At 49.3% G+C, this 22,971-nt stretch overlaps 1 protein-coding gene across 2 annotated transcripts in view; it reads left to right on the forward strand.

Annotated features, from left to right (window-relative positions):
- The first annotated feature begins 447 nt into the window (after positions 1 to 447).
- The window catches only part of ELF4 (E74 like ETS transcription factor 4), a 41,384-nt gene continuing 18,860 nt past the window's right edge, over positions 448 to 22,971 (forward strand). Inside the window, exon 1 of one of the 2 annotated variants that reach the window (XM_081125906.1) lies at positions 448 to 692. The gene's annotated coding sequence lies outside the window, so the exon portion shown is untranslated. Of the gene's footprint in view, positions 693 to 885; positions 954 to 22,971 lie in introns of those variants that run through there. The other variant, XM_081125907.1, reaches the window with a different exon arrangement.

A 22,971-nucleotide genomic window follows, 5' to 3' on the forward strand; every position in this document is an offset into this window, starting at 1 on the left:
TCGGGGCTCGGGCCAAAGGCGTCGAGCAAGCGGCATGTGCAGGCCCAGGCGGCTGCATCGGGCCATCCGTAGTCCCTGGAGAACGTAGTTTCCTCCAGGGCACCCTGCGGGGTGCTTCCCGCCGGCGCCCAGGCGGAGCACCGGCTGTGCTCTCTGGGGGCGCCCGGCCCTCGGCGTCCCCGGGGGCCAGCGAGCCGCGAGGGGAAGGAGAGGCCGCGCGGGCCCCTGGCACGGCTCCCCCTGCCGTGCTGGCGACAGCGGCGGGCCCCGGGTGGAGGGGCGCTGTTTCCACCGCGACGCCTCCGCCCTCCGCCGCTCCCTCCCTCCCTCCGCCCGCGCGCCCGCGGTCCCTCCCGTCGGTCCCTCCCTCCAGCTCTTCCCTCCCTCCCACCCAGCCTCCTTCGCGCCCGCCCCAGCCGCCGCCTGAGGGGACGTGTGTGGCTCTGGTGCAATTTCCCCTTTCGCTCGCTCGTTCGGCGCAGGTCTCGGCCGGCTCGCGCCCCCTCCCCGGGCGCCCCCACCGGCCGCCAGGGCCCCGCCGCGTCCGCCCCGCCCGCCGGAGCCGTTTCCTCAGGGGCGCCGCGGGTTCACCTGGTATTTGCATCTCGCCCTCTAACTTGCCATTGGCGGCGCGACGTGTGGGAGAGCCAGCGCCTCGCCCGCCCGCCCGGCCCGCCGGCCCCCGCGCTGAGGTGAGTCACGGGCGCGGGGCCGCGGGGCCGGCGGGCGGGGAGAGGGCAGGAAGGAGGGAGGCGGACGCTGGCCCGGCGGCCGCGGGGACCGACCGGCGCGGCGCTCAACTTCCACTTCTCCTTTCGCCGGCGCCGAAATCCCGGCGCCACTGGCCCGGCCCGGCTTCTCGGGGGAGCGGGCGGGCTGGCGGGGCTGGGGACCCGGAGGCTCGGCCCCCGGAGCGGGGAGGGGACGCGGCGACCGAGCCCACTACGCCTCAGGTACGTCGATGGCGCCGTTTCTCGGAGCCTTCGGGGACTTCGAAAAGTTTGTCCGAGGGCGGGAGCCGGGCCGCGGGGCCGCGGGGTGTGGGGTTGGGGGCCCGGGAAAGGGGGGGGAGCCGCTGCGTGTCGAGTCCCGCCCTGGCCTCGCCCCACCGCGTGGACGTTGGGGAACCCGGCGCCCGATCCCGGGGTTAGAAGCGGAATTGGTTTCCCGAGGCGGGGTCGGGGATCGTTTTCCCTCCGTCTCGGGCAGCCTGTGTCCGTTGACGGGACCGAACGCGACCACAGGCCCCCAAAGCTGGGTGCCTGAGGGCGGGAGGTTGGGCGGGTCCGTGGCTGGGCTGTTAGTTCGATCGATCCAACGGCCCGGAGGGCTTCTGGGGCCCAGAGCCTTAGGGTGAAATACACACTCACACTCACACACGTTCACACACACACACCCTCACACACACTCACACGAATCATTGGATCGCCCAAATAGAGACCTCTTGGCGGGGTGGGGGCCGGAGTTTGCTTGCGAGCCACAGGCAGCCCTCCCTCTCCCGCTCCCGCTCCCGCGTTCCCGCTCTCCCGGGTTCTCCCGCCTCCCTGTTCCTGCCGCCGCTGGCGAGGGCAGTCCGCAGCCACACGGCGCGGGATCCCTGCCGACAGCGCCGAGCCTGCGGAGACTGCTGAGGCGGGAGTGGCTTTACGAACTCTTGGTCCCCCCACCGCACCCTAACTCTGCCGCCCTTTCCCGAGACCGTGTTCGGGGACAGTGCATTTCTGACCAGAATCACCTCCTGACCCCTTGGCACCTGGCTCGTTCGGGCTCTCCCTGGCTGCTCCCACCACCACCACACCCCAACCGTGGGATTTGATGGCCTTTTGAGTCCTGCCCCCCATCCCTCTGCCCGAGATTGAGGCCTGTCTAGTCCTGCAGCTTCTTCTGGTTAATGTTTGACAGTTCATTGTGGCTAATCATTTTAATTAGCTCTTAAAATGGGGAGGAACAGTTAACCTTGGACTTCTCGATTTTTGCCTGGTGGGGCCTCAAATGGGAGGAGTGCTGGGGAGATGGGGAGGTAGGAGCGGAAGTGAGGTCACCACCCCAGGGCCTCAGCCACCAAGGCTGGGCCCCAACAGCTGGTGGGCACGCCCACCCATCGGGGACTCACCCCCTAAGAGCTCACCCCTGGCCTGATTGCCAGGTGGGAGGGGGATGAAGGGAACAAATCTAGCTCTCCCCTTTGGCACTGAAAATGCCCAGGGAACACGTATGCCTGGCAAGAATGCAAATCCCTCCTCACAGTGAGTTACACAGGGTTTGGCCGGTTATAAGGCGCTTCCTACCATTAATTCAGTGGACCCAGAGCACAAACAGCTTATCGGGGAGTTATCTTGAGTTAAGTGAAGGACTGAACTGTTCTGGAGACTTCCTAAGGCCAGCTGGTGTGAGGAAGAGGCTGCCTTGCATGTGGTTGTCTCTGAGCCTGGGTTCAAAGGCTGGGATTTCTGGGGGGGAGGGGGCGTTGAGCAGGCTCCACGTTGCCACCCTCACCCAGCCTCCACTGTGAGCCTAAGGAGTGGCTTGTTTGCAACTATGTCTGGCATTCCTCCCACTGCTGCACTGTTTGCTCGGTGGTTGCTCAGGAACTGGCGCCCACCCATGGACAAGCTGGGGGCCTGAAACCCACCCTCCTCCTGCCTAGGGCTAAGAGGTGGCACAGTGGCTTCTGACTCCTCTGTCCTATATTGGGATCTAAAAATGAAGGTGCTGTGATCTATCATTCGTGGGCCTGATTGAAAGGATGTGCAGAACACCCCAAACTGCAAAATTCAGAGCTTTTGTCCCCAAAAGCCCCAGCCAGAAGCAAGTGAGGGGGACTGTTTTCCCAGGGAAATCCCTGATCCTGTTTGACCTTGGCCCTCGCCATCCCCCCCCCCCCCAACTTTTTCATTTTCCCTCCAATCCTTAGAGCCAGACTGTTTGGGTTTTAATCTAGCTTTCTGATTTATTAGCCATGTGCTCACAATCAATTGTATGCCTCTGTTTCCTCATCTGTCTAATGGGACCCACCTCACAAGGTTGTTCCGATGATCATGACAGTATGTGGCACACAGTAAGCACAGACTAGCATAATGATATTGCCCAACTCAGTGCCTAAAGCTCAGGTTCAACTCAGCAAGCATTTGCTGAGAACCAGGACCAGGCACCAGTGGCAGTGAGGAAAGTGTGGTCAAGAGGATACCACCCGCTGTTGGGGAGCCCAGCCCGGGTGGGTGGGGGTGGAGGGGTGGAGAGAGTGGCTGGGTCATCTGTATAAATAACCGTAAGTCAAAACCACACAGCAATCCTTGAGCTAGTGTGAAGAGCTAGGTACCCCCTTGCCTGGGGGGCCCTGGCTGGGTTCTGGTCTGGATGCCCCCCCCAGGCCTGTCCAGGAATTTGGGTGAATGACAGGGAAAGGGAGACCTCGTTCCTATGTGGGCTGCAGTGGCAAGTGTTCAGTGGTGTCATTTGTTCGGTTTCAGGGCAGGTTGACATTATTTAGGGCTACCCCCAAATACCCCTCTGAACCCAGGAGTGGCAGGGCCCATGCCTGTCATGGCCCTTACACACCCCAGGGGTTTCCCAATGAGCTGGGAAGGGCTTTGAACAGCCTCCGCTCCTCAGGCTTGGGGCTGACCCCCAGCCCTGGCTTGCTTTTCTCTCTGGGTTTTCTAAACTGCAAAGAGGTTTCTGGCTTTGCTGCCATTTTATTCCCTTTGTGGTTCTCAGACTGAAAACTAGTACTGCAGGGGAGAAAATAAACTCATCCACGGTACCCAGAATTCCATGGGCGCTTGTGTAGGTATCAGAGGCTTTTCTCATCAACACCAACCTGCCTGCAAATCTCTGGCCGCTGAGCCTAAGTGGCCTGTAATTGTCCCTGCCGCTAATGCCCTGTAGCCCGGGCCCCAGCGCTGGTTGCCAAGGAACTGCTGGTTGTGGAGCTTATGAGGGTTCTGACCTCATAGCAGCTGCTGAGTTTTGATTTGACAGACATTTATTAGCACCTACTGTGTGCCCAACCTGTGCTAGGTGCTGTGGGGGAGGCGCATGAAGGAGGCCGTGGGGCGAGAGATGACTAAGACACTGAAACAATCAGAGGCTAGGACAAACAGACAGGCCAGTGACTGGTCAGGTGCTAATTGTGCTCCTTGGAGCAGGGGCCAGAGGCGGCCAGGGCTCTGAGGTCAGCAGCAGCTGGAGGAGGGAGGGAAGTCTTTGTGAGGGATGAGCCTCAAGCTAGACCTTGAAGGGGGGTGGGGTGGCACAGGGAGATTTGACTAGGCAGAAAGGAGAGAAAAAATGCCTTCCTCCCTGTACCCTGGCCACAGATTGACCTTGGAAGCCTGGAGAATTGTTTGGCAAGTGTGTGTCACATAAAAGACCAGGTCAGTCAGTGTGGGTGGCTCAGTGCAGACCCCAGTCACCACTCTAGGAGGTATAAAGTGCCTGGCCCAGACCAGAAGCCCAGCCTGTATTGATAAGACACAAAGGATGGCCAGGCTTCCCTGCCACCCAAGCTGAGGGGATTTCATTTTGACATCACCCTCCCGCCCCACCCCACTCCCAGGCCCTGGTGAGAAGAGAGGGGGAAAAAGAGATAGGGGACACCAAAGGAACAGGAAAACTGACACACCACAGGTGTTCATAGCAGCCACAGGCTGGTTGGGTCTCACCTTCTCTGGGCTTCTGGGAGTTCTTGGGAAGCCCAGGGGTACAGGTGGGGGACAGTGATTTTCATTTTCTCATCCATCTGAGGACCAAGGGTCTAAAGATTTCCACATGTCTACCGGGCAAGGGCAAGGGCAAGTACTAGCCATATATTTGTTTTGCTGCTTTTGTGTCTCCTGTGGCCGGGCATAGAGGGGAACTTTGCCGTTGTTGGGTTTAATTGGATATAAACACCTGGACGCACACATGCCTCCAGCGCATCACTTTTCCTCTCTCATTGCCCTCTTGTCCTGCCCCCTCCCCGGGAACATTGCAACACCGCAGGGGCACGCCAGAGTGCTCTGACTTCTTGGACAAGAAATTGTATCCTAAGGTGAGTTTCTTTGCAAAGAGACCCCAGCCTGCTCCCAGGGTAAGGAGGAGGGGAGGGTCAGGCAGTAAGGGGAGGTGTTTCATGCAGGAGAGTCTGCAAGGGAAAGTGCCAGAACATTTCTCAGACAGACCAACAAGAAGCAAGAGGCCAGGCAGCTTGCCCAGGCTGAGCAAACTTTTTCTTAGGCTCCCTCCTTCTTGATGGATCACTTTCTTGTTCCAGTGCTGGCACTTCCTGCTCCATAGTCCACCTGCCCCTCCTGGAGCTTCCTTCCCTTTTCTAGTCTAACCCAAAATCCTTCTCAAGAAGCGTATTGTCTAGAAGCAGGGAAGGGCATAGGCTCTCTACCTTCATATCCCAGACTTACCGCTTACTGGCCATGTGACTGGGTTCTTCGCTTAACTACTCCGGGTCTCAGTGCCCACCTCACAGGGCTGGAGTCCAGATTAAAGGAGATAATGCATGTAAAGCACTCAGCATGGTGTCTGGCAAATAGTAGCTTCCCAATACGTGCAAGCTGTTATTATTCCTGTGGCTGTTGTTGTTGTTGTTATCGTTTCCCCTTCACACACCCGTGACTTTGCCAGGCTCCAGGGGATGCACTGCTTCTCTGGCAGTGCTGGCAGGGTATGCCATATACATTCCTAAAACCAAGAGGAAGGTTTTCCACATCTTTCTGCTAACTTTTGTTAATGCTCCCATCACACGGGATAAGGAGGCAATGTGAAAGAAGATTGGGTTTGTGTGTGTGTGTGTGTGTATAGAGGAAGACTCATCTTTAATATTTTTATTAACGTTGCCATCTTTCTCCCTTCACTTTTATCTTGAGCATCATTCGCTGCAGGAATCAGGGTAAGTTAGTTCCTTTGAGAGCAGGCCTCACATTCCACCCCTGGCGAGTATTTAGCAATCATCAGTTTGTTGTTTTTACACTACTGAATGAAGAATTCTGGGAGCTGACTGGCCAACACTGCTCACTTTCTCCCTCTTTTCGCTGGAGTAGATGATGGGTCCATTCTGGACCAATGCCCGGGAGGCCTGGGGTTAGAACTGGGGCACTGTCTTTGCCCAGAAGACTTCCTAGGGGGCTGGGCCATTCCAGTTCCAAAGGCCTCCCAGAAAGTAACTTGGAGATTCCATCTGCTATCAAATGGGTTGTGTTTGCTTGAGGAGCCTGTGGCCACCCGCATGGCCAGGAGGCCCAGGATAAACTGGATCACCCTTGGACCACCCCTGGAACCACTTCACTCAGTCCCTTGGTCCAGCCCCTCAGATTAGAATTGCTAGGCCTCAGGGGATTGGAGAGTGGGCAATTAGTTTTAATCTCCCCAAATTCCCGATGACCGGATAACAAGGAGGTACTTAGACATACATTTAAGAGCTAATATGTCTTTTTCCCATAATGCCTTCAGAGGATAAGAGACGCTAGTTCAGCTCTGCTGATTCTCTAAAATCCATGCACAGAAAACACCTCTCTCGTTAGGTGACCACTTTCTTGGCGCCAGGCTAATCTTACACACACACACACATGTACACACACATGCACACGCACACACACAACGAAACAAGCCCAGCCTCCTGCTCTGAAGGATCTAAACCCAAATCTAGAGCTGTAGCAATACATATGCACATAGTCCTGCAGCAGGCTATGGCACTTAAGATTTGGAGATTGGGTTATAGTGGGGGTCCACGGCTAATCTAGAGGAAGGTCATTCTCCATTCTCAGCTTCATTGGGAAGGCTTCCTGGAGGTGAGAGAGCAGATGATTTTTCAAAATAGGAAAGAGAGCATTGGCTGTGCTATAGGGGCATTCGAGGCTAGGTGGGACAGTAACCCTGGCATGAGAGTGAACACAAGATTAAACAACACAAACCCACTAGAATCAGCCCACTCAGTAAGTCCCAAGGTTCAGAATTTGTCTCTACTGGTGGCACCAAAGAATATGTTTTCTAGGAGAGCATGGGTGTTCTTGCTTCTTTTGTCTTTATTGCTGTTATAGAATAAAACTGTACATTGTTAGATTACATAGTAATGTAATTGTTACATAGTAATGTGACTTAGTAAAATTACAGAGTGCCATTATTATATCTATCTGGGGAACTGAACTTTCTCTTTATTTAACAGCTTTATTGAGGTAATGTTGACATACAAGAAACTGTACATATTTAAAGTGTGCACTTTGATAATATTTGACATATGTAGATACTCATGAAACCATCACCCCTGAAAGTTTCCTTGGGCATCTTTCCAATTTCATGTTCTCATCCTGAGCAACCACTTATCTTTCTGTCACTATTACTGTGTATTTTCTTTTTAAATTGAAGTATACTTGACATATAATATTGTGTAACTTTAAGGTGTACAACATGTTTATTTGAACATTTACATATTGTAATATGGCTGCTGTTGTGATAATTAGCACTTCTATCACTTTACGTAATTATCCATTTTTTTAAAATATATTTTTATTGATTTCAGAGAGAGGAAGGGAGAGGGAGAGAGAGAGAGACAGAAACATCAATGATGACAGAGTCATTGATTGGCTGCCTCCTGCACACCCCCGACTGGGGATGGAGCCCACAACCCAGGCACATGCCCTGACCAGGAATCGAACCGTGATCTCCTGGATCCTGGGTCAGTGCTCAACCGCTGACCATGCCGGCCCGGGCTATCCTTTCTTTTTAGTGATTGGAGTAATTAAGATCAAGTCTCTTAGAAAGTTTGATGATTATAACACATTATTGCTGTCCTATATTCACTATACTGTGCACTGGAGCTCTAGGGTTTATTTACTACCCATTATAATTGCTTTCATTCTCTAGAGTTTTATATAAATGGAATCATGTAGCATGTACTCTCATTTTGTATGGCTTCTTTCATCCAGCATATTTACTTTAAGACTCATCTATGTTCTTATACATATTAGTATTGCATTCCTTTTTACTACTAAGTAGCATTCCATTGTATGGATATACCATATATTGTTAATCATCAGTTGATGAACATTGCATGGTCCCCCCCCCCCCACACACACACAGTTTTTGGCTATTACAAACAAAGATGCTATGAACATCTATGTACAAATCTTTGTGTGACTATATGTATCCTTTTTTCTTGGTTACATACCTAGGAGTTTGATGGCTGAATTGTACAGAATTTGTACGTTCAACTTTTTAAGGAACCGTGAAACTTTTTTACAAAGTGGCTCTACCATTTCACATTCCCACCAGCAGTATATGAGGCTTGCAATTGCTCCATATCCTCTCCAAAACTTGGTGTGGGCAGCCTTTTTAGTTTTAGCCATTCTAACAGATGGGCAGTGGTATCTCACTGTGATTTTTTTATTTGTATTTCCCTAATGACTAATGATGTTGAGCATCTTTTTATGCACTTATTTGTCACCCATATATCTTCTTTGGTGAGATGTCCATTTAAATCTTTTGCCCATTTTGAAATTGACTTTTTTTTCTCGTAGTTGAGGTTTGAGAGCTCTTTACATATTCTGGATACAAGGCCTTTATCAGATACATGCTTTGCAAAGATTTTCTCCCCGACTGTAGCTCATCCTTTCATTCTCTTCACAGTGTCTTTTGAAGAGTGGAAGACTTTAATTTTGATAAAGTCCAACTAATCAATTTTTACTTTTATGGATCATGCTTTTGGTGTTGTATCTAAAAATTTCTTCACCTAGCCCCAGGTCACAATTTTTTTTTCTACTTTTAAAATTTTTTCAATTACAGTTGATATTCAATATTATTATACATTAGTTTTAGGTGTACAGCTTAGTGGATATATGTGTGTGTGTGTGTGTGTGTGTGTGTGTGTGCGCGCGCGCTGTCCCAAATGGTAAGATTTTATTCTTTTTTAGGTCCAAGTAATATTCCTTTGTATATATACCACCACTTTTTAAAAAAATAGTTTATTGATTTTTAGAGAGAGAGGAAGGGAGAAGAAAGAAACATCAATGTGAAAGTGCAACATGGATGGGCTGCCTCCTGCACGCCCCTTACTGGGTGTGAGCCCACAGCCCCGGCATGTGCTCTGACTGGGAACTGAACCAACAACCTCTCAGTGCACCGGACAACTCCCAACCAAGCCACAGGGGCCAGGGCATATATCGCTACTTTTTATCCACTCACCTATTGATGGACACCTGGGTGTTTCCATATTTTGACTATTGTAAATAATGCTGCAATGAACATAAGGGTGCATATATCTTTTTGAATTAATGTTTTGGATTTCTTCAGATAAATACCCAGGAGTGGAATTGCTGGGTCATGAGGTAGTTCTATTTTTTTAAATTTTTTTTATTTTGAGGAACTTCCACACTGTTTTCCACAGTGGCTGCCCCAGTCTGCATTCCCACCAACAGTGCATGAGGGTTCCCTTCTCTCCACACCCTCGCCAGCACTCGTTGTTTGTGGGTTTATTGATGGTAGCCATTCTGGCAGGTGTGAGGTGATATCTCACTGTGGTTTTAATTTGCATTTCTCTAATGATTAGTGATGTTAGCTGTTTTTCATATGTCCATTGGCCATCTGTATGTTCTCTATGGAGAAATGTATATTCAGATTCTCTGCCCATTTTTTAAAATTGGATCGTTTGTTTTCTTGGTGTTAAGTTTGTATGAGTTCATTATAAATTTTGAACGTTAACCTCTTATTGGATATATCATTGGCAAATATTTTCTCTCATTCAGTATGCTGTCTTTTCATTTTGTTGATGGTTCCTTTGTTGTGCTAAACTTTTTAGTTTGATGTAGTCCCATTTGGTTTTCTTTCGTTTCCCTTGCCTGAGACAATATATCAGAAAAAACATTGTTATGAGAAATGTCAGAGATTTTACTGCCTATGTTTTAGGATTTTTATGGTATCAAGTTTTACATTTAAGTCTTTAATCCATTTTGAGTTTATGCTTGTGTATGGTGTAAGAAGATGGTCTAGTTTCATTTTTTTGCCTGTATCTGTCCAGTTTTCCCAACACCATTTATTGACTAGACCGTTTCTACCCCATTGTGTATTCTTGCTCCCTTCATCAAATATTAATTGACCATAAAGTTGTGAGTTTATTTCTGGGCTCTCTATTCTCTCCCATTGATCTATGTGTCTGATTTATGCCAGTACCATGCTGTTTTGATTACTATAGCCTTGTAGTATAGTTTGATATCTAGCAGTGTGATACCTCCATTTTTTTTCTTCTTTCACAAGATAGCTGTGGCTTTTGGGGGCTTTTGTGGGTCCATATAAATTTTAGGATTACTTGTTCTAGTTCTTTGAAAAATGCCGTTGGTATCTACAGATTGCTTTGGGTAGTATGGACACTTTAATGATGTTAATTCTTCCTGTCCATGTGCACGTGCTTCCATTTAGTTGTATCTTCTTCAGTTTCTTTCTTCAGTGCCTTATAATTTTCCAAGTTCAGGTCTTTTATTCTTTGGTTAAATTTATTCCTAGATATTTTATGTCTTTGATGCAATTTTCAATGCGATTGTTTCCTTAATTTCTCTTTTTGATAGTTCGTTTTTGGTGTATAAAATTGCAATGGATTTCTGAATATTAATTTTGTATCCTGCTACTTTACTGAATTCATTTATCAGTTCTAATAGTGTTTGGGTGGGCAAGTATTTTGTCTCATGTTTTCTTTGAGAAGTTTTATAGTTGTAGGCTTTACATTTTGGTCTTTGATTCATTTCAAGTTAATTTTTCTGTATGATGAGAAGTATGGATCCAAATTCATTTTTTTTTACGTATAGATATCCAATTACTCCAGCACCATTTGTTGAAAACGCTATCATTATTCTACTGCAGTGTCCTTATATATGTGGACTTATTTCTGGACTCCATATTCTGTTTCATTGATTGATCTATTTGTTTATCCTTATGCCAATACCAATTGTTTTGATTACTGTAGCTTTATAATCATTCTTGAAATCAGATAGTGTTTGCTCTTCAATTCTGTTCTTTTTCAAAGATGTTTTTGCCTATTTTAAGTTATTTAAAATTTCATATGAATTTTAGAATTAGGTTGTCAGTATCTCTTTTTTATGCTTGAATTTATCCCGTTTACATTAATAGCTACAACAGGCATACTTGGCTGTGCTTTTGTGATCTTATTTTGTAATCATGGATGGCCCTGATGTGACTGTCATTTTAGATGTTTTATTGGTACGCGTCAGCTAAAAAGTTCCTTAACTTCACTATGCATTCGCAAAATAGGACTATTTATGTGCCCTTCTTTTATAACCCATTTTTTGTAATGCACCAAACTAATATATATGGCCCCTTGTAACTATCTGAATATTATATCCGTAAAGAACTGATTGGATCTGTTCTAAATTATAGTTATATATCTTGCTCCAAACATTCTTTTATTTTTATTTTTAAGTTTTTTCTATTTCCTTCCCATTCCCCTACTTCCCTGCCCTCTGGCAGCCATCAGCTTCTCCTCTATGCCTGTGGGTCTCTTTCCAGTTTGTTTTGTATATTCATGTGTGTTGTTTAATCCCACAGATAAGTGAGATCATACAGTATCTGTCTTTCTCTGTCTCACTTATTTCACTCAGCATGTCTTCTAGGTCCATCCGTGTTGCTGCAAACAGCAAGGTTTCATTCTTTTTTATTGCTTAATAATACATCTTTCAAATTAGTGTTTTTGTTTTCTTCAGATAAATACACAGAAGTGGAACTGCTGGATCATATGGCAGCTCTATTTTTATTTATTTTTAATTTTTTGTTGTTAATCCTTACCCTAGGCCTTTGGGTGCATGTGCTGATGCTCAACCCCAGAGCCACGCCAGCCAGGGTAGCAGCTCTATTTTTAATTTTTTGAGGAATCTCCATACTGTTTTCCATGGTGGCTGCATTAATTTACAGTCCTACCAACAGCGTATAAGAATAGCCCATTTTTGGTGAATGTGTCCATGATTATCTGCTCCATACGTTGTTTTATAGATGTCTGTCATATCCCTTTTCAACCTTATCTGTCTAGACAACACAAGGCCTCTTTAAAAAAAAAAAAAAAAAAAAAAAAAAAAAAAAAAGTTGTTCTCTTATAGTTATCCTCACACCCCATTCTCTTGAATCATTTTAGCTCTTAAAACGGATCCAGCATTACGAAGTCTGTCCCAAGGGTCCAATGACCAGACCAGCACCCAATATCCCTGGGGTTGAAACACTGGTTTTGTACAAAAAGTCAATGCTTTAATGATGGCCTGATTGATCATCAGCTGCCCTCTTGCTGCTTGGAATAAACGGCTCTAGGTGGTATGTGTTTCCCCTAACAGAGGCCGGCAGCAAAAGGGACAAGTAATGTGCCAGCCTGGAGACCTCTGCTTCCTAACTCTATCCCTATCCCCAGACTCTATCTAGCAGGACCTGGACTCTCTTTTCTAGAGATTTTACTCAGGCTGAGAATTTACAAGGACTTAATCCATGAATGTCCAGACCTGTGTTAGAGTCAGAAGATGCGATAGGCTTTAATCCCACGGATTTTACTGCCTGTTGGGGAAACAAGACATACACATGAATTAAAGAACAATTCGAGACCTGTGGGATTAAGAGATTTTGTGGTGGAATTTAAGGGCTTTGGGAGTTTAGAGAAGGGGGCCTCCATGGGTGTGGACTCTAGTTATCAGGGTGTAACCAGCTCCATGGGTTTGGGGACTTGGTTGGGACCTTGCTGGATGGGCACTATTTGATTAAGCAAAACAGAGCAGCAAGGGCATGGCAGGCCTGAGAAACTCTGTGAATGAGCCTGGAATGTTCCCTCAGGGGACCATGAGGAGACCACTGGGCTTGAAGCCCAGGCTTGAGTTGGGAAATCATGGGAAACAAGGCTGAGTAGGTAGGGTGGGGTCAGACTGTGAAGGACCTTTGGAAACCAAGCAGATGAGTTTGGACTCTAAAGCTGTGCCTAGTATGGCTGGTGTGGCCACAGCCATAGATCTAAATGTGTGCCCTGGAGTAGGAGTTGGCACCAGCTCAAAGGCTGAGGGAGGAGCTAGGGAGAGGCAGGGCCAGGACTGGAACTTAATCTTCCTCACACCCAGTCAAGTGGGCTTTCTGTTGCACCGAGCCTCAGTGTTAGCTTTTTCAAAGGTTTTCACATCCACTCTGTACAGCTTCCTAACAGAGACCACAGGCCGGGGGAGTAGATGGTAGATGCCAGCTTGCTCCTTGGCTAATGGTGTAATGGGAGGCAGAGCCACTGCGAAACAGCCCTGGCTCACCTATCCACAGGTCTGCTCCACTGTTGCCCGGGGGCCCTCCTTAGGCTAAAGCAAGGCAACTCCAGATGGTCTTTTAAAACGAAAATGTGTTAAGGAGAGAGGTGACATATTAACCCATTAACACATGAACATTAAGTGGTTTATATATCTGAGCAGTGGGAAAGTCATTCCTGGGGAGATGGGATGGTGGCCTGCGGAAGCCCTGATTGCGACTAGGGTCAGTAAGCTTGAGAGGAGCTCTGGGCAGCATGAGATCTATAGTGGAGGGGGAGGAGGGGAGGTCCAAGGCTGTGAGAGCCATGTGACATAGCATGCCTGTGGTTACATAGCCCATTAATGGCAAAATTGTCTGAGCAAACTTTTTCCAAACTTTCCCACCCTAGCGCCCCAAACTATTGAACTATGCTTTGCACCTAGAAAGACACAGTCTCATAAAATTTCTCTGGAGTATGACATTTTATCTTAAGTGTGAATGTTGCAATCTACTGCCTAAATATAGTTTCATTGATTTATCAGTGAACAAAATGGAAGCCCGTGGAAGATAAGCCAGGTTTGGACAATGGCTTTGATTCCTGCTCTGGGGCTTTGTCAGCTTTAACAGGCAGGCCCTGTCCCTGTGAGCCCTGCCTGTGGACAGGCCAGAACTTGAACTATCAGTATCTTAGCCCGAATGCTGGAAGGGAAATCCATCACCTGCAGCGTGTTCATTTGCCTACTGTCCCCATATCCTCCCCCTCCTTGGTTCAAATGTAAACTTTGTGTTCTGGGAGAAAGTTGTTGAACTTGCTCAGTGGTCAGCTCTGGCCTCAGCCTTTGGGTAGGTGAGCAGATCCCAGGGTGGGATGGAGACAGTGTGGGACTCATGAGGTTCTGAAGTCTGGGCATGGATTGGTGGAAGCCATGCCCACAGATTCCCCAACTTTTCCTCCTCCAGCACACTCAGTCTGCAGCCCCTCATTCCACCCCACCTTTAGCCTTCCGGCCTAGTGCTGCACACCCCCCCCCACCTCTTAGTGGCTGAACACAAAAGGGCCAAGGAAGCACTCCAGGTCAAAGAACCTCCTCAGCAGCCTAAACACCTCATTCATGTCCCAGTAGCCTGCCCACAGAGACAAGACAATATAGAAAGAACAAAGTGTGCTGTCCCCCAGCTTGGGCAAGGTAGATAAAGCACTATGAATATTCAGGTTTCAGTAGTGAGCCTTCATCCACACACCAGGGCCTGCACGGGAGGGTGCCTCTCCAGACTACTGTGCCTGTAGTGACGAAACCACAGCAGGTAGGGCCCTGGGCAGGCTGGTGGGGCGGGGCAGCCAGCTGGGTGAGGCCCAGATTCCCCAGGCTGATAAGGCAGCCTGTAAACACCCAGCAAGGGGAGGGGGCAGAGGGCAGGCGACCAGATGGCAGGAGAAGGGGGGAACCGGAGGCCAGGCCTAGCTGCAGGAAGTGGGGCTTGATGTGGAAACATCCTGTCCAGCGGGGGCTAGACCAGTGGCCATCAGCAATCACTCCCTCCTCTGCAGAGGCAAGCTCAGCACAAGGTGGGGCTGCCTGGGCTCCAGGCCAAGAAACTGGTTCCTGACGTCTCCAGAGGACGTGATCAATGGGTCTCTATTATAGGTGATTCTCTCACTTAGCACTGCTGGAGGGGAAATCAGCGCCAAGCTACCCCCCACAGAGAAAGGCAGCGGTAGAGCCTTGGATGGTGTGACCAAGTGGTTAGAGCATCTCACACTGAAGGGTCTCGGGTTCGATTCCCAGTTAAGAGCAGGTACCTCGGTTGCAAGTTCGATCCCCAGCCCGGTCAGGACGTGTGTGGGAGGCAACCAATCAATACATCTCTCTCACATCGATGTTTCTCTCACTCTCTCCCTCCCTCCCTTCTAATCTCTCTAAAAATTAATAGAAAAAATATTCTCAGGTGAGGATTAACAAAACAAAAAAGGCAGCAGAACTGTCTGAGAGAATTTGACTCTCACCGGAAAGTCCTGGTCATCACTAGCAGTGAAGGGCATCGATTGGAACACCTAATTATGTCCAAGGCCCACTGCAGCACTCCCAGGACATGCCATTCTATTCCATCTTGCAGTTCTTTATAATTAATTAGAATCTCAGAGCTGGCAGAGCCTTTTGCAAGGGATCACCAAACTCATTTACTCTACACATGGGGACGCTGGGATCCAGAGAGGGGCATCGTCATGTTCATGGCAGACCTTAGTTAAAGCCCCTGCCCTAGAGCATTTTCCACTGTCTACCCTGTTCCTTTAGGTTCAGCTGCCAGCCTGCAGGCACAGGGCTGGCCTTGCCTTGCATACTTGCTAAACCTCGGTAGTTATCCTTGCTTACGGTTATGGTGAGGCTGGCAGGAGAGAGCCCCAGAGACATAATTCAGAAGACCTGGAGTCTGGCCTGAGCTGCTCCGTCAACTCATGTGCGGCCTCTAGTGAACTGCTACCCCTCTCTGGGTATCGATTTTTTAAAAATTATAGCTTTATTATATATAGTTCAATAGCATATAATTCATCCAATTGAAGTACACAATTCAGTGACTTTTCATGTACACACAGAGTTGTATATCCATCACCAGAATCCACTTAGAAATATTTTCATCACCCCGCAAAGAAACTCTCTACCCATTAGCAGTCACTCCCCATTTCCCCACAACCTCTGGGCCTCAGTTTTGAAGATTCATTTGCTCTGGAAGTGGTTTTTTGGGGAGAAACCCCCCAGCAATACTATTCAGGCAGATGGGCTAACCCAGTTTACTGAGAACTTAGCTATGAAGAGACCTGACCACAGCGAAGAATAGGGTAGACCCAGCAGTAAGCCCATGAGTGCTCAGGTCTGACTTTCCATAAATATTTGAATGAGCATGTGAACCAACACCCCAAGATAAGAACTCAGACCTACATATGTGTCAGCCAAGAGCAAGTGTATATTTATGGGGCAGGGACCACACCATGGCCACTCCAGGTCTCCAGGAACTCTCTGGAAGCAGTAGGCCCCTGAGGGACAGGAATCGCATCAGTTTCCTTCATACCAGAGCTGGAAGCCTCCTGCTCCACAATACCCTTCCTCCACAGCTGGCCACAGAGGTGCAACTTGTCACCATTTTGGTACAGACTTGGCCCAGGAAGTTAGGATTCACTTATATGGAGCTTTGGTTGAGATTGAGGCCCCAGGGGGAATGGAACATTGGCTTAGGGAGCTTTTGTTGAAGGGGCATCATAGAGGCTCTGAGCCTTCGAAGTTGGGTCTTGTGAGCAAGGCCTGAACTACGGATCTGAGCAGCTGCTCACCAGCATGGGGAAGAGGGAAAAGCATGGACTTTGAGATCAAGGTTACACAGGCCTGGGTTTGAGTTCTGCCGCCATTCTTAACAGGCAGCGTGACCTTGATCTTGTTACCTAATCTTTTCTGAGCCTCACTTCTGTATCTTAAATGGAACTATTAAGGCAGGATTATTACCAAAAGAGATTTCACTGAAAACAAAGTTCAAAGAGCAAAATATTTGGAAATAAACCTGGGTTCAAAAAGCGAAATATTTGAAAATAAACTAGCTCTGCCACTGACCAACTACTTTGTTGAAAGAATTAAAGGAGAGAGCCCAGTAAAGTGCCTGGGGTAACACCAGCCCCACAGCTTGTACTCAATAAATGTAAGTCCCTATCTCCTTTCCTCTGCTCCATCCTGTCACCCTGTAATTTTTACTGTTTGCCCTCTTCCCCAGAAGCAGAGGGAACAACTTGAAGTGACATCAGAAGGCACAAAAGAAAATCTTAGGTTTAAACAAGTACACGTGCCCCTATGTCCCTCCCTCAACAGGCCCATGGGTGAAGGCTGCAGTGGCCACATCTGCCGTCCCTGGCCCAGCACTAGCTCAAATGAGTGCCAACCCCGAAAGCACTTGCCCTGAGCTGGCACTGATCTCAAGCACTTCCACCCCCTCCGCCCCAACTAGATGTCTTTTTTTTTTTTTTCTTAAAATGTATTCATTATTATTTTTTAATCCTCACTTGAGGACATGCTTAGAGAGAGGAAGAGAGGAGGGAGGCAGAGAGGGAGGGAGGAAGGAATGTCAATGGAAGAGAGAAACATCAATTGGCTGCCTTCTGAACATGCCCCAACCAGGGGTCGAACCTGCAACCTGGGTATGTGCCCTGACCGGGGATGGAACCAGCAACCTTTCAGTGCACAGGACGATGCTCAACCAACTGAGCTACTCGGGCCAGGCTAGATGCGCTTTCTAAACATATGCCACCAACTTTGAATTGGGCTTGTAATCAAATCTTGGCCTTTGGTTTGCACTGCAGATGTTGGGAGGGGCTGGCAGGAGCCAAGGTGCACATCCAGATGTTGTCTCTAAGACTTTTGGCATCCGTCATACCAGCTGTGAAGAAGTATTTACTACACCTTCCAGGGGTGTAGTAAACAGGCTAGTGCGGAACAGGCACTCCCCTTAGGGCCCTATCTCTGGGGCACTGGGTCCTATTTGCCCTGAGGGAGTAGGGAGAGGGAAAGTGGGATTCTACTCTTTTGATAGGAGGCCTGGCTGGGCAAGGCTCTTGGTTAAAGGCACAAGAGGATGACCTCTCAGAGAGGTAGCAAAACCATCTTCCCATCCATAGTTTTTGTTGGCCCACCCAGAACCATCATTTCTAAGGGGTGGGGTCCCCTTAGCTTCTCTCACTACTACTTAAACCTCGTGGAACAATATTACCACAGGGAGGACCAAGGTGATGGTGTCTACCTACTACTAGGCCCCTATCCCAGGCATCAAGGCTTCTAGAACCATCATCATGGATTTCTAACCTGTCCACAGGGCCTCGAGCAACTGGGCAGAGGTCCAGGGCCTCGAGCTGCTACTGCTTCTCTGACCCATTGCCTTGGGAAGGCCTAGCAGAGCTGGTCACTTGCCCACAGGATTCCTCACAGGCGCACAGCCTCACTGCTAGGAGCCCCACCTTGCAAGGCATCTGGGAGGTATTTACAAGTGGAAGTCATCACACCAAATCTGCCTTGGCTATGGAATGTGATAGCTTTCTGTTCCAGTCTCCTGGAAAATGCCACTAGTCTTGACACACGTAGTTTTCTCCATTGTTGCCTCTTCCATTGATGCTAATGACAGAATTATGCAAAATTATGAAGTGATATTGATTTCAGTGTCACCTGCTCTTCCAAACTAACCCCCACTGTGGGCCACTTTCCCCAGGCTCTTGCTTCAACCTGCCCTTCCCTTCCATTCGAAGCCACCCAGGGCTGGTCCTCAGCTCAGATGGACATTGACCTCAGCAGTTATTGTCCAGTCTCTTACCCAGTCTTCTAAGGCCAGGCTCACTCTGTCCCCAAGGTGATAGCTAGGTAAGCTGATGAACTCACCTTTACTCACCTGCTAACAGGATAGGATTTTTGGAAACAGTCCCAACTCCCTCCCAGGTTCCCACTCCCCTAGCCCAAACAGGCTGACAGAGGAGCTGCTGGGGCATCCTCTGGTGTAGACAGCTGTCTTCTCAGCCTTCCAGTGGAGGGTCCTCCTTGCTCTCCCTAAAAGCTCCTCCCTTCCCTGTGCTCTCTGACCTGTGTGGGACAGGGGCGGGGCTGGGAGGACCAGCAGGCCCTGAAGGGGAAACTGCTGAAACCCCTGGGACAGGAAGTGGCAGAGAGGGGCTGTTTCCTCAGGCAGAGCAGGGGTGCGGTGAGAGCTGGCCCTACCTCCTGCCTGCCGGCTGTGGGTCCTGGGAGGCTGGGGAGAGCTGAGAGCCTTTCTTTCCCTGTCCCCACCACTACAAAAGAATGGAAGCTCTTGGCCCACCAGATTGGAGGGGGAGCTCTCTCAGAGGAGGCCATGTTCCTTTTGCAGGGAGAGGAATTCTGAGAGAAAGGCAGACAGGTCAGCAGAAGGGAAGGGTGGAGCAGGGCAGGTGAGTATGGAGCCAGGGAGCCCACATTGGCAGCGGAAAACCACAGCTGGGCAGGGGAACCTTCTGTAAGCCCTTGTTGTGCGAGAAAGTGATCAGGACTGTGCCTGCTTGAAACTGTGTGAGTTATAAATGCAACAGATTGCTGACTCTCAGTCATAGGGCTAGAATGGACCTTAGACCATCCAGTCCAATCCCCTCATTGTGCAGCTTAGGGAACAAGAGGCCTGCAAAGCAGAAGTGACTTGCTCAAGGTCACACCATGGGCAGAGCTAGGACAGACTTTCTTTCTGATGAGAAGCTGCCAAGCTTGTATTTGGTGTTCCACACCTCCCTCCAGGCACCTCTGAATGCTCCGTGACGTTCTTCTCAGAAATGAACTTGATTAATCTATTCACTCTAAAGGGGAGTGAAGCCTTTAGTCTAGGAGTCAGCAAACTTTTCCTGCAAAGGACCAGATAGAAAATATTTTAGCCTTTGCAGCCCATGACAACAATTCAATTTAGAATGCAAGAGCAGCCACAGACAGTGTGTAAATAAATGTGCATAGTATGTTCCAATAAAACTTTATTTGTGGATACTGGAATTTGAACTTCATATAATTTTCATGTGGCATGAAATATTATTCTTCTTTTCATTTTCTCCCTAATCTTAAAAAATGCAAACAGCATTCTTAGCTAATGGGCCATACAAAGATAGGAGGCAGCCTGGATTTGGGACATAGACCATGGTTTTTGTCCCCCGAGTTTGTCTAAGAAGTCAGGCTAAGGTGTGAGGAGAAGGAAGAGGGGAAGGAGAGAATATACCAGGTGGGGAGGAAGCACAGAAGGCATTTGCTTTAAATCTTGAAGACTGTGTGGGAATTGGAGCCACAGAAATTGAGGGAGGGCATACCAGGCATAGGAAACCGTGTGAACAAAGGCACAGAGCTGGGGAAGCCTCTGCAAAAGTTCACTGTGTTCTGCACATGCATGGCCTCATTGTTATTTGCCAGCCCTGGGCCATTGGCTGCTGTTTGCTCTCACCAGAGGAAAGGGTCGGCTTGATTGAGGATGCCGAGAGACAATGAGGAGGGAAGGAGGCAAGATCTCCTGGAAGTCACAGCAACTAGCTGTGTGACCTTCAGCAAGTCACTGCTCCCTCGAGAACTTGGTGTCCATGGTTGGATGATAGGAGGGATGGATTCGATGATCTTTCAGGCCCCTTTTAACTTTGATATCCTGGGATTCTGGGTCAAGGAGATGCTTTCAGCCACGTGGGTGAGGGGGAAGGAGACACCCCTGGGAACTCCTGGTGACATCAGAGCTTAGACTGCCCTCCCTGTCTGCCCAGGTCACACACCCCCATAGGCCATCTTTCCACCTCATCCTTCAGTGTACCCTCCCCTGGGTGTGGCCAGCGGTGGAGGGTGCATTTGGATGGGCCCAGAGCCCAGCAGCAAACCCAGCATGGCCCCTCCTGCCTGGGGGAGTCCAGATCTGAGCAAGGAGCCTCCGCCTCAGTTTCTAGGACGTGAGCTGGCAAGGGTCATGACAAAGAACACTGTCCCTTCAATAAAAGTTATCTCACTTAATGTTCTGTCGGTGCCGAGTCACAGATTACCCCAGTTTCTAAAGAACAAAGTAATGGATTTAATTAGTCTCTGGTCAGTGTTTCTCTTCCCTCCCTCCCCACCCGGGCCCCCAAGGAAGCAAGCCAGCCTTTCTGGGGGTGGGGGTGGGGTGTGTGCCATTTGAAGCCACCTTTCATTCAGCACATGCAGCCTCTCCCACAGTACTGTGTCCAGATTGCCAGCCTCACCAGGCCAGGACTGCTCCTTTGGCCGCTGAAGGCCTGTTGAGGCCCCTCTTACTGTATGTTTGTTTGTGTGTGTGAGTGTGTGTAGCAATGTGACTCTCTGGGTCCTCTTTTTACTACCATTAATCCTGGGGTTTTTCAGATAATCCCAACTTCAAAAGGTCCAAGCTGAACTCATCTTCTTGCCATATTTCCCGGCTCAGTCACTTCATATCTCAACATTCTTACAGCAAGAACAGATTATACATCTTGGAGTCTCTTCAAGTACTGCATTACCCCATACTCTGTAATCTCTCTCCTCGGGTAGCCCTGAGATTCACCTCCTGGACTCCAGCTGCCTCACCTGGTCTTCCATCTCCTCCGCTCATACACCAGACCAAACCAGTCTTCCTAAAGAACTGCTTACTTTGCGCGCCTCCCTTGTTCAAGAATCCACAGTAGCTCCCAGTTGCTTTCTGTATTTTCACATTGTGCTACCTGGTGGATCTCGGGTCTATGCACTTACTCAACTCATTTCCCTGAATCCCCAGCCAATCCTTCCTCCCCAGAGGCAAGCTGGTTGCCTCTCCCTGACGTAAGTTTTACCGTTGTTGGTCATGTCTTCCCTCTGTTTTCATTTCATCTCACCATCTCCACTTCCCTTTCTTCCTGCCCATCAAGGTAATGGTATACTGAGGACTTAATGAGTGACCGTGGCCAAAAAGACACAAATCAGACCAGGAACGTGAAAAACATGTTTGGGACGTAACAGAGAGTTTTCACCTACATTAACTCACTGGCCTTTCACGACCGCCCCTGGAGCTAGGGCAGGTGTCCTCATTTCACAGAAGAGGAAGGGAATCTGCCTAAACCCCAAGGCAAAGCTGGATCTTTTTGCTGAATCCCCAGGCCTTTACTGTACTGGGGTTCAGTAGCTGTCCTGGACATGGCTGTGCCTCCTTTCCTGCAGTGTGTTCTCCCCATCATTGGCTTGGCCTTCACTTGACAGGAAAGTTTAGTGCCCCTCTGCCTCCTCCCTATCCCTGGGCACTGGAGAGGAGGGTGTGAACCACAGGCACCTCCAGGGGGTGCTCTTTGGGCTTTCTCAGGCAAGGCTCCTGGCAGTCAGGGCAGCTGGGGGAATAGGTTCCCTTTGTCAGTCGCCCTCCCCCTCCCCCTCCTCCCCTGTTGGGCTTCTGTAGTGTTCTTGCCACATAACCACAACCCAAAGGGCTGGGGTGGGGTGAAGGTGGTGAGGGCAGGGGACTGGGAGCATTCCTCCAACCACAGCAGCCTGCCCCTCCCTGTGGGGCCCCCAACCCAGGCAAGGAGCCAGGCCCTTCCCAGCCAGCAACTAGGAGACTCCAGCTCCATCCTCTCTATGTTCTGAAGCCAATGGGGTGACCTCTGGGGGGCTTCCTGGGGTCCTCAGTCCCCCTTGCTCTCTGAGGTCACCTGAAACTCATCATCTGGATGAGTGCTTTTTAATTTTCCAAGTGCTTTCCCACCACCACCTTCATTCACCCGAGACTCCCTGGCGAGCATCTGCGAAGCCTGACTTACCCTTGGCCCGCACCCGCTTGAAGGATGACAGATACCAAGCCCAGAGTGATGGCTGACCTTTCCAGGGTCACACATTTGGTCGGGATGCAGCCAGGAGAGGACTTCCATCGTCCTGCCTCAGCCTGAGCAGGGTACACCACACACTGTGGGTAGGCTGGTGTGTCTCCTGGAGAAAGACGAGGGGACATCTCTCTGCCTGTGGTCCACTATCTCCTGCAACCTTAATTGCCCCTCCACTGGGACAGCTTTGGGCCTGGGAAGGTAGGGACAAAACCGGAGCTGAGAAAGGGCTGGGAGCAGCTGGAGAAGAGCTCTGGGCCGGCCTCGCCACCCGAGTTGTGACAGGCCCTAAGCTGGAATCAGGCAGTGACCCGGGGGTAAGGAAGGAAACTGGGTTTCTTATAAATAAGCACAGAGAAACCCCAACCAACAGAGCTTGCAAAACATTTATTTTT

This window comes from Miniopterus schreibersii, assembly GCF_964146895.1.
Source record: "Miniopterus schreibersii genome assembly, chromosome: X".
Taxonomy (NCBI): domain Eukaryota; kingdom Metazoa; phylum Chordata; class Mammalia; order Chiroptera; family Miniopteridae; genus Miniopterus; species Miniopterus schreibersii.